Below are 17,536 nucleotides of genomic sequence, written 5' to 3'. Positions count from 1 at the left end.
CCCTTACTAGAATTGAGAAAATTATGTTCATTAGTTTGCTCCTGACGGTTCCGGGACATTTCGAAAGAGATGACGGTACGAAGTGTAGTACTAACTATACCAAGACTTTCAGAGGTAGGATTTTTTGTCGCTTTCATGCTTTATCCAGATGGGTTCTACGGAACTTCTTCAACAAACTTTTTTCTTTCGTAGGTTCCCTACATAGAAGCATTATTATTCCCTCTTCAGCATTCGCCAATATTCTACAATGCAACGCTGATTGCCCTAATCCAACTGAACCCTACTTTCAAACGATCGGGAGAAGGAAAAAGCGAAACCCATGATGGACGGCTGAAAGAAACTGAAATTGATCCACTTCTTCAAAACGGTCATGAATCCGTGCGTGTTCCCGTAACTTTGAAATTGAAACTAGACGAGACGCTGCTTGTGGTGACGTTTTCTGAAGTGTGCGCATTCAAAGGCAGCCAGGATAAAGCGAAGAACGATCGATGATGACAACGGTGCGCTGCGATAGTTGCTTGAGGTTGTGCTGTCGTCCCAGCTTCTTACAACCCCTCTGCTGGAACCTGTCTTTCAACGGTGCTAGCTGAAAGGTCTTATGGAAGAGAGAAATTCTGGCACAGTGATATACGGCGAACGTTTTAATGTTTTTCAAGATTTTCCCACTTTCCACAACGGACGCTCCTTGTTGCTGCACGATCAGCAACATCAACCTAACGGGTAAAGCGTGGTGAAGCCTCCTCTTTTTCGTTCTCGCGCGTCTTAAGGCTTAAAACGTTTGGTGCAGTGTGCTTTTTGAATTTTCATTGCTTATACAGACCCACGAAGCAGCGTCTCAGATGCGCTCTCTGTATAGTCCAAGCCCAGCTTGTAGATAAAGCGGATAGTGCGAAGAGGAAACGAAGACACACCGTTAATTCGTGACTGGTGGCAATATTGGCTGCATTTAAAAACAATGATTCACATTATGCTGGCAGTGTGTTAGGTGTGTGTGTGTGTATTTGTGTGAGATCAAGAAGATCGAGTTGAACCGAGTGGTTTGCGGTTAAGAATGAAAACAGTGTAAGTCATTTTGTGACAAGAGTGTGTACAGTTTAAAGTTCTTACTACGGCGCCACCACGACCCCTGCTACGATCGGGAATCATTCGTCATCACGGTGTCATCACGATTCTCCATCATTGTCGCTGTCGTCACACGTTGGGCTGAGGACGTATCACGCCGGATGCTTCAGGAGAAAAAGGTACGTGTTATTTATGCATACACAATTTACAAGCCCTTCCCTTGTTTCGTACTATAGTTCTGACAAGAACAAATAATACTCTCAAAAGATAAATATATAGCGCTCGTTCACAGAGTGGATGAGCAAATATTTATAAGATCTTGTGAAAGACTAATTACTTAAAGCCATCCAGATCCCATCTCGTGTCGAGAACCCTCTATCTACGGACGAAAAAAAAAACGATCAACACCCTCACAACAAATTTCATTCTTCCCTAGACCACGTTCAAATTTCAACGGCTAATTCCGTGTTTGGATGAGGTCATGGAAAGGTTAAACCTGGCTAAGAGTGCTCTTCTTAGTTAGAGGAAGAGGATTAGCTAAACTATTCATTGGGGAATTGGTGGTAGCAATTCATTCTAGACATAGGCGATCATTTCAACAAGACATCAACTGATCGTTCTATATTGGCAGATAGCTTGACTCACTGTAAGTTGGAATGACTTGCATTACAAGATACGGTGGCATTCCTGTGCTCCAAAATATTCCTTGTTGGTTCTATAGAAACTAGAGCATCATGCGACGGGATATTCCCACCCGAAAGGTCTATACAACCCCAATCTCCCATACATTCGATCCACGTAAGATATCACCAACACCAACAGCACAGCATAGCCATTAAACGCTTATTTGCGCATAGTTCACAAAGCATTTCGCCACGACCAATACGACGGGCAATGGCTGCGCTGTCTGTCTAGTACCTCTCTTCCGATGCCTCGATTCTTCGGTTCGCCGCTATTGCTATGTCCGGCTATTATGCTCGTAGCTTTCCAGGTCACTGCATCACAACCACCATAGTCTATGACCTCATTCTCCAAGACACACGCACACACACCACGTACGTTCGCGCGTGGTTCATGAGTTGGAAAAAAAGTGGAGCCACATAACAGCGCGGTGCAGCTAGTCGTTTTACTTTACCATCATTCAATCTCCTGTTGTACTGTGAGATCTCTTTTCCATGTTGATAATGCATCATTTTAAAATTTGATCGTTAAATGTCCCATTGAATTACTTCTAAATATAGAAATATGGAACAACTATCATTGTAACCTATCAGAGTCATCGATGATTTATTTGCTTTCAAAATCACATTTGCTGCAAATCAATCTGTTTGCAATGACACAAATTATTTCCAGGGATTTTAAATAGTCGTTGACATCATAAAAGAGGTAACCAAATATTGTGTATTAGTCATCTTCTACTGTAACTTGTGTCTCTTATCGTAAAATCATTAGATGCAATCAAAATATTGCTACACGAAGAGTTTCCAAGCCCATGCCGAGACTCCGTGAACAAGAGTGTGCTACGTTTTTGTGTGGTGTTCTAAGGTGTTATAATTATTCTCGGGTGTAGACCTCTCATTACCACCATATTGAAGGACCAGTAGGTGCAGCGAATTACAACCCTGTCATGCAGGAATATCGATTGAATCGAAAAGACTGCAGAAATTCGTGAAGTGATCTTCGAACTAATTCTTATACCCGAACCGATCTTAAACTTAAGGTCACGTTTATAAAAGGGTTTACTTCACAATCTAGTGTCCTGACGTACATAACGCGAATAAAAAATTGCAGAGAAGTTTGCCCATGAGTATTTTGCGAGTCGAAAACATTTACCCCTCTAGCAAACACGTACCATGTAGCCACTGTGTTGACTGTGAGTCAGTAAAGCACACACGGCATAAAGTTTTCTACTGCCTACGCAGCTTAGAATGAAAGAAAGATCAACACAGCGGAGCAAGCAAGGGCATAAACATCCCGGGGCGAAAGTGCCTGCTGCCCAGCTCGCCCCGGGTTTTTGTTTTGTTAATTTGACTTGTTCAGCGAAACGCTTGACTCATGAAGCAGCAATAGGGTATATCTTGAGAACAAGATCGCGCACTTCAAGAAGGTTTCCACAACGCACCACGTACCAGGATGGTTGTCGGTGATGTACGTTTAGCTGGCCGTTTCTTGTGGGTCTTGGTAGAGCGGTAGTTATTCGGCTGTTAGCTATTGAAATACATTTGCTTCCATCAGTTCCAATGCTTGCACGGTGGAAACATTAACCAGATGTGTTCTTCAAAACAACTGGCTATCGCCGAATATCTGACAATGGGTGTTAAAGTGAAGACTAACTGAATTTCGGACTGACTCGTTCGATTAGCCCTGATTAGAACCCTCGATCGGACGTGTTAGTAAACTTGGTAAACACGGTAGATCCCTCGCTTAAATTTTAGGCTTCATGTAAGGTAATATTGAATAGATAAATTACTAAAAAAGTACGAAATTTGCCCAGATTATCCCCTAGAAACGTTTGTCATTACTACCATGATCCTGTGGTCAAAATTGAAAAAGTTCTGTCAGGTATGAAGTACTGTTAGCTTGAAATGCAATGTGTTGAATACGTCATGAGAACGACACCAAACAGCCTACCCTTTTAGAACATCCAGGGGGACCACAGATCTGGCAATGCAGGACATAAGTCCTTGTTTTTTGTATGCATCTTGTATACTAGCCCCTATATCATACATACAGTTCTTCTCCTAACTTTACAAGAAGAAATCGGAGCCATAGTATGCAGTGCAACAACTTCCAGCAAAACGTTAAAAAATGGTCCCATTCGGAAATGTGAAGGTAAAATAAGAGGAATGGCTACTCTACGCCCTATGATGGGCCGCTGAATGTCAACTGTGTACACGACGGACAGAGATCTCATATGACAAGAACCGAGTGAACTTCACAACCATCACGCTTCATCGGTAACTGTTTGTTGCCTGTTCCGGGAAGAATAAAATCATACACATTGTACCAAAGGCCCCAGCCCGCAGCCTCGAGCAGAGGCCACACGGTATCGACTTTCTGCTCCCAGCGCCCAGCGATGATGATGATGTCTCGCGCCCGTACTACAAACCACAGACATCGAAGGGACCTATCGAGGCGTAATTATTTGTTTGTTGGAAATCCCCACCACTACTTCATATAGCCCCTCCTGCTGGTCAACTAGACCCTGACGCTGGAGGACTGGAGGATCTCGATTTCATCCGAGTCATACGATTATGGGATCATGTTTTGTTTACGCTCAACTTGATGTCACGCAAGCCAGCAGAGGAAGTGAAGCGAACAAATCAGTGATGTTAGATGTAAGTTTTGAATGTGGATTGCTAGAGAACACGCCGGAAAGATCTCGTGCTAGTGGGATGAATATTTTGTGTCGGGTGCATCCTATTGTTTTTTATTCCTCAAACCTGGGCTCCACTGCGACTCCAAACAATCCGATACACTTTCGCCCGCTCGCATGCCTGCCAATTGATCTCACCGTGTTACGATCGAGGAAGAAACAGTAAGGCACACGGGGGCAGCTTTTCGGGGTGCTGCGTCTCTGCTGCACCGTGGGACGTAGGGTAATTGAAATGTTTCGTGTGCGATGTTGTGTGTGATTCCTTGAGCTGATGGAGTAAAAGTGGAGCACGCGTACACTCACGAGATGTGTGACGCTCCGAAAGCACCTACGAAAGCGATTCGGTTGCATTGATTGGTGGTTGGTTGTGGCGATCGCTCGAACCAAGACTCGGTCGAGTTAACTGATTCGAATTGGTTGATTGATCACTCACTTTTTGTTTACTTTCATGCATCAATCGATCCACTTCCGCTGTGTGGAGTTCGGGGTTTTTCTGTTTTCGTTTGCATTTCTCACACCTTTCTCCTTCGTTTCACCTTTCCACGGCGGCTACTGGGCCGGCCGGTGGGCATCAGATCGCCACGAATTGGATTGAAATTGTTTAAAAAGTGAAACCATTAGACATTTCATCAACGTCCGCAACGGTGGGAGATTCGATTCCGCGTGGAAAAACATTCTGGAACGGCTAATCATTTCGGTATCTTCATTAGGCTCGATCAACACCTTCTCTGAGACGAAAATTGGGAATGAGGTGCAACGTTTCGATTGCTTGATGAACCCTTGCCGACGATCATCAAAGAAAAGGGCGGTTAAACTGTTGTTCCAAAGATTCCAAAGCGTCTCCCCGTTTTCGGCAGACCTTTTCGGTCAGAGTAAGGAGACCGTTCGATGGTGACGGTGAGTCATCGTCATTCATGAACGACTTAGGAAGCTTTTTCTTTATAGGTAAGAGACCTCCCATTTAGCGGGAAACACCCTTCCGCACTGGCCAAGGGAGGGAGATGAGTAATGGCGACCAGTGGTGTACGCGCCATCACCACTACACGAACACGCGCCTGCAGCAATAATACCCCCAGCGGTGATCTTACCGGTTCTGGGCGACTGAGGTTAGTGTTGGTGCCACAGTGTCGCGGTCACTGATTTAAATGGCAACTGGCGATTGATTCGACCGTGTTTGTTACCTGCCCATCACACCATCCCACCCGAAGGAAGAGGCTTACCTCATCCGGCGAGCTTAATGAATGTCTCGTAGTAAGGGAACGAAGATTACCTCCAAGATCGCCGGTCGGGAAACGATCGGCGGCAAAAATGCAACATTCCTCTGAGACAGCGCATTCCCTTTGCGGGGTTGTCTTGGAGCTGACACACACTCAAGGGCAGAAGATGGCGACGGTGACTGGATTCCCCACCGTGGGGACGAGATACGAAACGAGTTTGCTGTCGTGTGCAGCTTTCCGGTGGTGTATATTGCGGGCCTTTGTGTGCAGTGCGGCATTTATGCGTTGGTTGGAATATTGAAAGTAGAGATATTTTTGAAGTAATTTCAGACCCTCCAATGCGTTGAGAAGCTGGTTAGAATTATTTGGAGAGTAGGACCAAGATGTGTAAAATTCCTAGATTACATCTTCTCTCATCGCCAACCGCAAGTGGTGTGTGTACCCGCGTGCAAGAGATTCAATTGTAATTGGGAGGGGTTATTGGGGTCAGTCTGTAGCGTAAGAATGGACAAGAGGCGAGTCGCGAGTGCCACAAGATGATGAACGCTTGTGCGCGTGATTCAGATTCACTCCAAGCCTTACCCGTTCGTGTCACACCGTTTTGGTGGCAGCAAAGGAAAGTGAGCGAAATAGATTAAAATTTTGCTTTTTGAAGTTTCAATTTCAATTTACGTTGATTGATGAATGGATCGATGGAAGCGATTGGTTCAGTTGTGTTATCGGGTTTCCAATGCGTTTTTCATTTCATTGGTTGCCTGTGCCTTAATAGTGATAAATCGATTACTAATCGTTGGAATCGTTTTGCCGCAAGAAGGCGACCGACCTGTTTTTTTTTACAAAATAATTTAGAATCCTCCTGTTTTTCATAGGCCAGCTGTCCACAGAAGGGCGTTTTTCTCCTCTTTCCTTATCTTCAGCAGCAAAACCCTGGCTCGGTGCAACAGAATAGCTAAGCTGCAGAGCGAACCGAACCAGCTAACTTCTCGCTTGGGTGGTTTGTCCAAATAAGTGAACCTTAGCTAACGGGACAACCATAAAAAAGCGGGCAAATAGATACCAAACAAAAATAGTAAATATTTAAACTCAATTCCATCGTTTTGCCATGGCCTCTTTGCAGTACCTTCTGCCATAGGTTTATCGCATTTCTCTAGTCTCGTTGTAGCGCTACAAGTTCTGCTACACGGCAAAAGAACGCATGCGAGCTCACAACCGCAATCGCTTAAGCCTCACTAGCGAACGGTCCGTCCGCTTCAGATCTGATCTCTCGTATATGCTTGCCATCGTGGCCCAAAAGAAAAGGGGCGAATCCGTTTTTAGCGAAAGACTTTGGAAACACTCCAGCCAACGCTGTGCGCCGAATCGACGGGAAACGCAAGCAAGCAAACAAACCTACAAACAAACAAGAGATATGTGCTGTTTGTTTACGCAAGATCTGTCCGTGTTTTGGGCACAAATGCACAAATATTATTCCGCGAGACGACGTGCACTAGAGTATGTCGAGCAGCGTGTGTTCTGACCAAATGCAATGTTAAGACTCTTCGGGATGCTTTTCAACGGAGCAGATGATGATCTCCTAGAGCAGTTTCGATTCGGTAACGTAGATTACGGAACCGGGGATTTTAAAAAAATTTCCTTCCAAGCTCAGGTACCGAATCACAGCCCGAAGAAGAAAGTGTTGATGGGTAACCTTTCGGAAATTCCTTAGCTTCTCCTTGCGAAAGCGCAAACATGGCGGACGGGAAAAAGGTTGCGAAACCTCCGAAACCCGTGAGAAACGAGTGGGGTTAAAAACGGTCGACGGTGCTGTAAATCTTTGTTCCCCGTTTATGAGGGTTGCATTTCTTTTGCCGGTCCGGGAATGCATTCCCGAACCTTGGCGGGGTAAACCCCTAACACCGCATTTATGCATTTATGAGGGTCAGAGATCGTCAGAACGTAGAGGATGTTCTTTCGCGCTGGTAAGATCATAGAGATGTATCTGATGCTAACGCAAAGAAAATGCGATACGTTAGAATTAAAAATTTAGAAGGTTTTTTCGTAATAAGCTCAGATGTTCAATAAGTAGGAAAAAAGGAGTTTAATTTTATTAGCCTATTCATATGCCGCTAATTAGCTTTCATTCATAGCGAATGCGCGTACACAAAGTAGCACCCGGGAAAGGAAATTGTGTCTACTGCCGCTACAGCTGGAGGTCAACGGTACGGCGGTCGCATACGCACTCGCGTCTTCACTTTCTTCTTGCGCTCATTAGCTCAAGGATATGGTTTGGCGAAGGCTAACAAGCCGTGCATGATTTGCAATTGCGTGCATCATCATTTTCATAACTAACGAACCATCCAACCTCGTCTCTGTCGGCCGTCCTTTGCTATGGATGCTATGCACTCGCCTGCCGAACAACCCGCAGCATGGAGAACCGACGAAAAGGAAAGAACACAGATACGTCCTCGGTATACAGCACGGCATGCAAACGACGTCGCTCGTCGCAAGAAAACAAACACCCGATTTGGAACGCAAAATAAGCAACCTCCAGGCAGGCGTCTGAGAATGTGCGAACGAAACATGGTGCGCGTTGGTGCGACATACTTAGGCTTAAAGAAAAAACCCCGGCAAATCTGTCACCATCAGCTGCAGCATATGATGTTACCGTTACCGAGCGCAATGTGTGTTGCGCAAAATGATGCATCCTGCAGCTAACTAGCACCGAGAGGCATCAGATCCGGGTTTCGCATTTACGACTGTGTTGTGGCCGAAGATCGTGCCAAAGACCCGTCGAACGTGCTGTTGGGCGAGCAGAAAGAAGAATTTATTTCATCCCCCCAACCGTATGTGTGAGTAAATAATTAAGAAATTATTCATGCCACCGCAACGAATTGGTACGCTCCCAGGGGCACGTTCTCGAACGCGATCGCGATCGAACGGAGCAGTTCAAAATCAATCTTATGTTTCGCGTTGCGAGCAGGGAAAAGAAAAATCATTTTACAGCTTCTCGTACTTAAGCGTTTCCGTTCGCATTCTTTCCATTTCTTTTTTCTCTCATCATACACAAAACTGAAGTTTAAAATGAAATTATTTCAGTGCCGAGAACCAGGTGAAGGGGCATGTTTTAAACACGATCGCTCCATGTTCCAAACAATGATGTCATTATGCGGTGCGGTTGTTGGTCGCTGCGACTGCTGCTGCCGCTGCTGATCGTAAATCTTTAATTTATGGTAAGATTTTTTGGTACCACAACCTCCGAAGAAGTCGCCTCTCGCCATTGCGACCACCACCAGCCGCCCTCCATGGTGTTTCGTTTAACTGCTCTCGAGTACAAGATGTCACCCAAGCACCCCCGAGTTGATTTACGCATAGAGATCATTAACGTAAATCAAAAGCCACGCTCTCTCTCTCTCTGTCTGGGGGTGGTAAAGACCCCATGATCGTTGCATGCAATTGCAATTTCAACGGCCGGTCGGTTGGGACGCGCTGCTATGGGCAGAACGTGTCGGGCGCGTACGACGATGATTTGTGTGCGCCGGCGATGCGATGAAACGGACTCTTTGTGCGTGTGTCGCCGTTTGTCGTGTCCTCCCCATTGCACGCAGCACACTGCTACAGAAATATCACCAGAAAGCGTCATTAGGTAATTGTTAATTAATCAGCAGCTTCAATCAAAGTACTGGTGGACGCAAGATCGCTCCGGACTGACAACGACGATCAGATGATGGTGAAGGGTTTAAAGTTACACGCTTTTGGTTGGAGAAATCAAAATCCGCTGGTTTTAAAATCACGGCAACAGTTGGTATCGCGTTCGAGTGGGTCAATTTCAAATGCGGGCTGGAACCGAAGGAGATGGATTGGAGGTGATTATTCTAGGCTGGAGGAAGCGTTAGAATTGATTGAACAAAATCGATCTTGTCAAACGCGTGCATGTGAAGTTAAACTAAACGCTTTCCCTGAACAAAAAAGAAAGTGCTGTTGCAACACCATCTCGAAAGGGAACTACTGTTGGTTCTCTCCCCAAGACATGATAGATCATCGCTTTCAGCGATCTTGGGCGAACGAACCACAGCACAGGCACAGGGAAAGTGAAATGGAAATCTCGAACGAAAGAGCAGCAGAGCAGTAGAAGAAGCGGCACGGGGAAAGGATTGATGAGAACTCCACTAACAACCCATTTGTTGGAGCGCGAGTACTGCTGGAAACCGCGCACGGAACGACCACCAATTTTCGGTACCGCGTTTAAACCGCGGCACTGATTTACGGGTGCGTTTCTTCTCACCACCCCATCTGCTAGCATCTGCGGTCTTGAGAGCGCTGTGGCAGAAGAGGGATATTCCAAGCTCCAAAAACAGGGGACCACAACCATATGACGTGTGTGCATCGGGAACGTGAACTTAGACGCGTGGTGTCGTGCGGGTTGCCTGGGACCGGGTGTACTCGACCACGATTCATCTTGAAGATTTAATTAATTTCTCGTTGTTGTGTTAACCGGGCCCGCAACACAAAAGGGGTCACGGTACCCCTGTTTTTTTTTTTCGGTGGATTTAATTTCTGTTGCTCCTTGAACGGGCTTGCAGCGTGCTTCACGTCCCTTAAATCGCGAGTCAAGACAGCCCGTAAGCGGTTGGCTGTGGCTGAGTAATGAGAAACACATTAGAGATATCATTGCTTTTTAAATGCTTCTCGCAACGGAAGATTAACGCTGATGCTGCTCTGCCCGTTCGCCTAGGGTCGTATATGTAGTGTGTGTGTGTGCGTGTAGTGCAAGCGATAAATTTCCCAGCCCGAGAAAAAGCCTCCCCGATGGATGGGTGTGTTTGTCTGTTGCAAGTGTTTCAATGTTTGAACAATGCTAATCCCTGTGTCGCACATTAATCTTCCGGGGCGGAAAAAAAAACTTTGGACTGCCTTTTTTTTATTGCGTAGAATATATTCATTTCTGGTGATAGAATAGGACTATGCTCAATCACTGTAGGGTTGACCGAAGGACAAGTAAATAAGATGGAAATTGCATACAAATAAATTCTTGATTCCTTCGTGCCCCTTTTGTAACGAAGAGGCCTACGCCAAGCGAGGGGTGAGCCTGCGCCATCAGTTCCCGAACAAACAAATCAAGATTTTCAACCCTACTTGAATCGAGAGGAGGACAAAGAACAATATTTATCCAATAGTTCCCCGGTTTGGATTAGAGAATTTTCCATAGCAAAAGTAAGAGAGCGAGAGTATATTATCTGATGTCAATAGATCCGCACGAAACGGAAGCAATAAATCACCCACCACCACCACCACCACCATTCAGTCGAGCGGAAATTGGAAAAGACTTCCAAAAACTATAAACCACAACCAAACGGAACGCCGGCACCGAAACAAACCAAGCGCCGAAACCGTGATGGTGTCGAATTTCGGCCGGCGAGGGCGCATGCCGGGTTTTTTCTTTGTTGTTTGGTTCATAAATTGGATGAGGAGACCCTGTGAAAATCTTCCATCTGCAATAAACCTATCAACCGATTAACAACCTTTTCCACCCCACCGGCCACCAGGGAGGAACACTCTAGGGGGCGGGAGAGTGAGACCGGACACTTACTCGTCTCGTTATTGCTTCACATTTGAAGCAGTGAGTGAGTGAGTGAGTGAAGACCGGCCCCCGTTGATGGGACGCTTTTCGGCAACCCCTTGTTTCGGTCGCCCCTGCAAATGGTCACTCTAGGAACGACGGCGCCGAATGCTGCTGCTATTCCAGCTGCTCCGGGTGTATTCGTTGCCCTACTACCACCCGCCCTTTAACCATGTTTGCAAACCCATTAAAGTGCAATTAAAAGTCCAATAAATTTGTCACACTGGTGTTGCGGTGGGGTGGAGACGGCTCGACTCGTGAAGCATGTGGCACAGCGTGAGATTTAACTCATCATTTGTCGGGGCTTGATTTGCTGTACGGAAACAGATGTTAAGATGTCTATTTGGAGGACTTGCTCATGAATTCTGGTAGCGCTTTGGAAGGCCATCCTATCTAACCTATTTTTTATCGTCAAGGTGTGGCCGGCCATTGACCAGGGGGGTCGGTAGTATCGTTTGATCTGCTGACACTAGTCATAACCGTGGACCGATAAAACCGATTCTTCGAGCATGTCAAACACAACCGAAATTTCTCATTGCCTTATCGATGAGATCAGAACCCCGTCCCCCGAGGAGGGGAGTGGCCCTACAAATGTGCACCAAACACGCAGCGTAAAAGTGAGGTTAGAGTTGTGCAACTAACGCTTGGCTTTCGTTTTAGAATTGCAACGGCACACAACTGTCTCCCCCCGATCGCATCTGTGTGGCGGGTTTACACTTTCACAAACCATCTGTCTCGCGCAAAGTATGTTACAAAAGCTATCAAACAGGAGAAACATCTGCTCTTCTTATGGTAAATCGATAGTTTCTAGCTATTAAACTAGCTTGATGGCACGCGTTGTAAGTGCTGCTAGAACTTCCTGACAACGTTTGGAGTTTTAATAAGACACAATTCTTGTAGCTTCATGAGAGCTTCTAAAATTCACAAGCTATGAAGAGTGTTCTCTGAATCATACCTGATGGCCAATTTTTTTTTACTTTACTTTAATTTTACAGTTTAGATGTGAATCTACCGAGCGAGAATGTTGGGATGGCTACTGCCAGCCATGCTAAAGTAAAAGTATCTTATCGCGCACGAGAAGGATTAACGATTTTGAGATTTGACTAGCCCCAAGAGCAGTACCTAAGAGAGTAGTAGTAGGTGCCAAGTTAGTCGAGCCACTCACCCAACTGGAGCTGAAGTAAGGGTGTGAGTGTAACCAAAAAAAAAAAACGACTGAGCCAGTATGATTCGAAGGCAAACGTGCCATGGTGCGCCATATGCAGGTATCGATAGGGACGCATTTTTGATTCGAAGAACTCAGGTTCGACCACCCATCCCCAGTATTGTGTAATACGACGTTTCCATATAGCCATTAGAGATCGGCCACGGTGGCGAGGAAGAGAAACAGGGCCTTCTGTGCCTCTGCCGCCCGTTTGCTGTGGCTATTCCCCCGGGCGAAACAGGACATGCCGAATTACATTTTTACATGCCAAGTACGATGTGATCAAGTTTCCACGAGGGTAGTTTGGACGGACGCGGAGCCAGACAAGAGTCAAGGTAATGGGCGCTTGCGAGGGAAGAAAATTTGGGACTGTAATTGGACACCCGAGGTATGGGAAAGAAAGCCTGCAAACGAAGAACATCCGTAGAATGTGGCTCGCGTGGCCAATTGAATACAACGATTTTTTTCTTTCTTCCTTCTAGTCCCTTGAGAGAGAAGGACCTATAAACCCAGTTCCCCGGTACACTTGTTGTAGCAGGAAAGGAAGTAAAAACACTTCAAACTTGTGGCGGCGGCAGACTCCTGAAGATATGGCCACATGGCCGACACGATGACGGATGTTTACAAGCGTCCTCCTACACATGATCTTGTGATCGTAGCAGCAGCAGCAGCAACAGCAGGTTGGTAGTTGGATGGTTCCCTTTTGCTCTACTTCATCAGCGTCAGCAGTGAATCTTCTTCGTGCTCTGCTCGCAGCGTCCTTGCCAACGCCATTTGTTCCGTTCCTGAGCTCTCCGTGACCCAAGATGCCCAGGTGAGCCTTCCCGAAAGGTATATCCCTTTGTGTGTGTGTTTTTGATTTTTTTTTCTTCTTCTTCCCGTAAGATCGTCCCGCATTGATCACGCATCCCAGGTTCCAGGTAGGATCGTCGCTTTTTTTCTATGTATGGTGCCTCCCGTAGCTGCCAACGTTTCCGATTCTACGTGCATTCGAATACTGATGAAGATTAGAAAGAAGGAAAGAAAGAAAGAAAGATGGCCGCTGTAAGATCCCGGTGTTGTCGTTTGCAGCTGCGTGCAGCTCGGCTCCCCGGTGGCACTTAGGCGAGGTGAGAATGGTTTGGTTTTGTCCATTTCATACCAACGCTCTTGTACGAGCGTCCGTTCGCAATCTGCCACATAATCCCACCGACAGACACAGACAGACGGTCCACTTCCTGCCATTCGGACGAGTCTTCGAGAGTCGGCCAACACATTTAGCGAGCGTGTCGCGTGGAGTGCTTTGCTTCCGGTTTGTCGTTATGGTAAGAACCGCATTTGCATGTTGCATTGTTACATTGTGAAACAATATTATTATAATAATTTTGTCTGCCTATAATATCGTGCCCTTGTGTGACATTAAAAGTATCCCTTCCCATCGGTGCTGCTTATCCTCTTCTCCTTCCCAAGTCTAGGGATTTTCCGTCCAATTCCCACACCATCACTCAACCCAATAAAGACCAATTAGGGAACGTGAGACGGAAAGGATACATTGGTACCGCTCGTGAGCGACGAGAATCACGTCAATCCCAACTCTGTCGCTGGTATTTCTCCTGGGAACAAGCTTCATCCCTTCGCTCGTTTCGTCCATCTGAACGCTTCGCTTAATGAGCCGCCCGGAACGATGGATAATGAACACGGATTGGTGCATTTCTAGCGGGTCCTTAACAGGGAACTAAACGACTATTTTGGGAACGATCTTTAAATCGTTTCCTTTCTTTTTTCGTACGATGAAGGTTCCGGTTTGTATGAAGGTTTTGTACTTTTCTGTCCATCGGATTTGTGTTCCTTTTGAGATCTTAATTTGCTGAGCTATCTGTAGATAATCGAACCAAATTGAAGGATTAATATGGTACAATCAATCTCCGGCAGAACTTTGTGTAAGGTGTAATGAAGACCCTCCAGATATAATAATGTTATTAGGGGTTATTAGCGTCAAACGCTCCGATATAAATGGAGAAGAAAAATCTCCCCGGGTCGGCTTATTTACAGACTGTGGACACTTAGAACCGATCGTCTACCAGACTATCAGAGTTAGTACAAGTAGATTATCCAAAGAGTTCAGGTCCGAACGAATTTGCAACTGTGGCGTGGCAGAGACTTCTTATCTACACCAACACGAAGTTCCGCGCCAATATCATGAAATATGTATTCAACGCCCTCCAGCACTCTCACCACAAGATTCTCACCGCGGAAGCCGACTAATTGCGATAAACTTATTACCGCAACAAAAAAAAACTCCAAATCTCACTTCATTTCGCGAACCTAATCTTCAAATGATCCATTTATTTGATTCCATACCCGAAACCCTGATCGCACACGAACCAAAGCGGGAAGAAGCCGCGAATTGGTGGACTGTTGGGTTTTTGCTTCCACCGTGTTTTTTTCCCATCCAGCCATCCGTAGCATGAAAACTCCCGAAACTGTAGGTCTCTCGCCACCCAGCCCCATCCGAACGGTGGGTCGTTAGGTGTTTCGCAAGGTATGCAACGATCCGCAACGCGGCATTACGGTGGTTGTGCATTTTAATCGGGGTTTTCTAAATGTTAAAAAAATATAGATTTACGTATCCGAGATTGTTGTCCGGGCGGGGGGCAGGTATGGATCGTCGGGTGTGTCCATTCGCCGTTGCTGCTGCTGTAACACGCTTGAATGCAAACACGCCGGAAAAGTTCCCATCAGGAACCAGCACTCTCTCTCTCTCTCTCTCCTTCTGACCGCAAGAGCAGGAATCGGTCATCCATTTTATGTGTCGCATTTTGTTATTGTCCTCCCTGCTCCCGAACCCGGAATCCGCATAACGCTGGGTGTGGGTGATGACATTTTCCACATTTTCTTCACTTTTCTCTTTCTCTTTTCCGACTCCGTTAAGCAGACAACAAACAAGCAGGCACACCTCCATGTCTCGATGGATGGCCACTGCCGGAAATGCTGGCAATCGGTCACGATTCACCGTGTGTGTGTACGTTTATTGGAGCCATTTTCACGTCAACAGTAGCTGTCCAAACAAATCGTGCGTCCATTTACCTGTCGGGCCGAAATTGAGTGTCCATAGTGCGTGAAGTACGGCACAATAAGCTTTGGAGCTTGTGTGTACGTGTGTCGGCATCTCACTGCAACACACATAATAAAGCGCTCCGAGGGTGGTGATCTATCATCATGATCCAGTTCCCGAAGAGAACGTCGGAATTGAAACCACCGGGAAAAGGGAATGTAAAGCCCCCAAAAAGAAAGAAACCGGTAGTAACCATCGGTCCCTTTCTCCCTCCCAGGGTGTGATTTATGGGCTTGGTTTCCATCCCCCCAAATGCTGCTGAAGCCCGATTTGTTCGACGACATTCGTACGGTAGCGTACACAATGGGGGACTACTAACCTTCAAAACTGGGCGTGCGTCGTGTGTGTGTGTGTGTTTGGTTGCATGTCCGATCGAATCATGATCTTCCCGAGACTGTCACGATCGCCTAGATGTTCGATATGTGGACTCTTTGTCAGTGAGCTACGCATCGGAAGCATTTGTTTTGGGCGCACGAGCGGTTGTGCTTTTGTTTCGAAGATATCTCAGTTGAGTTTAGGTTCTAGGTCTCGGTGTGATTTTATGTTGGATCAGATGTAGAATTCAGCTATTGCGCCTTCAATCAGTAGTTAGCGAAGACTTCGTGCCGCTTTTTATATTGGCAGATTCTGACAGATAGCTTTCAAGAAGAAGCTTTTAGATTGATTAGCCAGCTCGGTCCTGTCCAGGGTCTTTACTATGTTTGACGCTCCTGCTTGTTTGTACAGCCTGCTGCCCATGTCCTTTGATCTGCCCTTAGAAGAACCCTTGCTGTGGCACACCACCCAGGTTCGTATCGGATCTTTAGCAGGAGGACGGAGTTCCGTGGAAGAAGAGTTTCCCCTTGGATGGCGAGTTCCCCGTTGGACGTCGAGGTGTTTGGAGCCTGTTGGAGGACTAGGCCACAAGGACGTAGAAGTTCTTTGAACGGAAAGACGACGGGAACCCTGAAAGTATGATGTCTTTTAGACGGTTGGTGGCCTGCCATGATTTAAAAATAAATTATGAACTTCACACGACAGGACCGGGGTTCAAATCCCATCTTGCTAAGGGTAAAATCAAGTCACAGAAAACCAGAAATGAAAGGCCCAAGTCTTTTCAAGGTAGTCCAAGAGAGAGAAGAAGAAGCTAAGCTTAGATCCCTTCTTGAACTTTTGGAACCTTGGCCTGTTTCCAATCAATAGACCCTCCCAATATCATCTAACAAAGTAACGATAAACGAACGCAGATAAAGCTGAACGTTGCTCAAGAAATCCGATATAACGACCACAGGCCGCATTGCTAAACTACACCTCGATTCGGTGTATCGCACCAGTACAGAAATACCCCTTCACGCTGTCAGTGCAGCAAATTTCCACAAGATAAGAGATATCAAACGCATCATCTAGCAGGGGTTCGATTGGAACCAGCGTTCCATTCCGGCACCGACCGATAAGCAAGACCCATCCATCTTTTTCCTGCTGACTGCGTTACCCCTGCGGCGGCCGGCCGCTCCAGTTAAAAACCGTCCCCTTGTGTACATGTCTGTGCGCATTGACCCTCTTTCTTCGCATTAGGAAGCATCCTCTCTTTCACATCGGAAAGCGACATTTTATTGACACATAGATGGGGGGGCAAACTTCGAAGATACGGGGCGATCCAGGTGAATAAATAACGACCTGCGCATTTCACGCTGGCTAGCGTTGGCAGACACGGTTTGATTCGATGTAACATTCTCGAGCCTGCTTATTCCTTCAATCCCAAACAGCAGCACCAACTCGCTGGAACAATTCGAAATGGTTCGCGTTCTTCCTTCCGTTTTCGCGAATGAGACATGGAGAAAAATGGAGGCCACCAAAAGAGAAAAATGTGCCCGACTTCCGGTTACGGTGATCAGTGCGGAGAGATAAACTCGCGCCAAGATTCCGTACCCCACTGTACGCACTCAGTGCATTGACCACCACGACGCAGAGCGCAGAGTGAGAAGAGTTGTGTTGTTGGCTTTTGGAT

At 46.3% G+C, this 17,536-nt stretch overlaps 1 long non-coding RNA gene across 2 annotated transcripts; it reads left to right on the top strand.

The window, feature by feature from the left end:
- The first annotated feature begins 203 nt into the window (after positions 1-203).
- LOC118510244 lies at positions 204-16,087 on the top strand. Of its 2 annotated transcripts, none has more exons than XR_004905986.1 (3): positions 204-1,241; positions 12,938-13,269; positions 13,341-16,087. It is a non-coding gene; the product is annotated as an uncharacterized LOC118510244 (long non-coding RNA). The 2 variants fall into 2 exon arrangements; XR_004905987.1 differs by lacking the exon at positions 204-1,241 and adding an exon at positions 12,400-12,790.
- The last annotated feature ends 1,449 nt before the right edge of the window (positions 16,088-17,536 follow it).

Source organism: Anopheles stephensi, chromosome 3 (assembly GCF_013141755.1).
Source record: "Anopheles stephensi strain Indian chromosome 3, UCI_ANSTEP_V1.0, whole genome shotgun sequence".
In the NCBI taxonomy this organism is placed as follows: Eukaryota; Metazoa; Arthropoda; class Insecta; order Diptera; family Culicidae; genus Anopheles; species Anopheles stephensi.
This window is presented reverse-complemented; position numbering and strand designations above follow the sequence as displayed.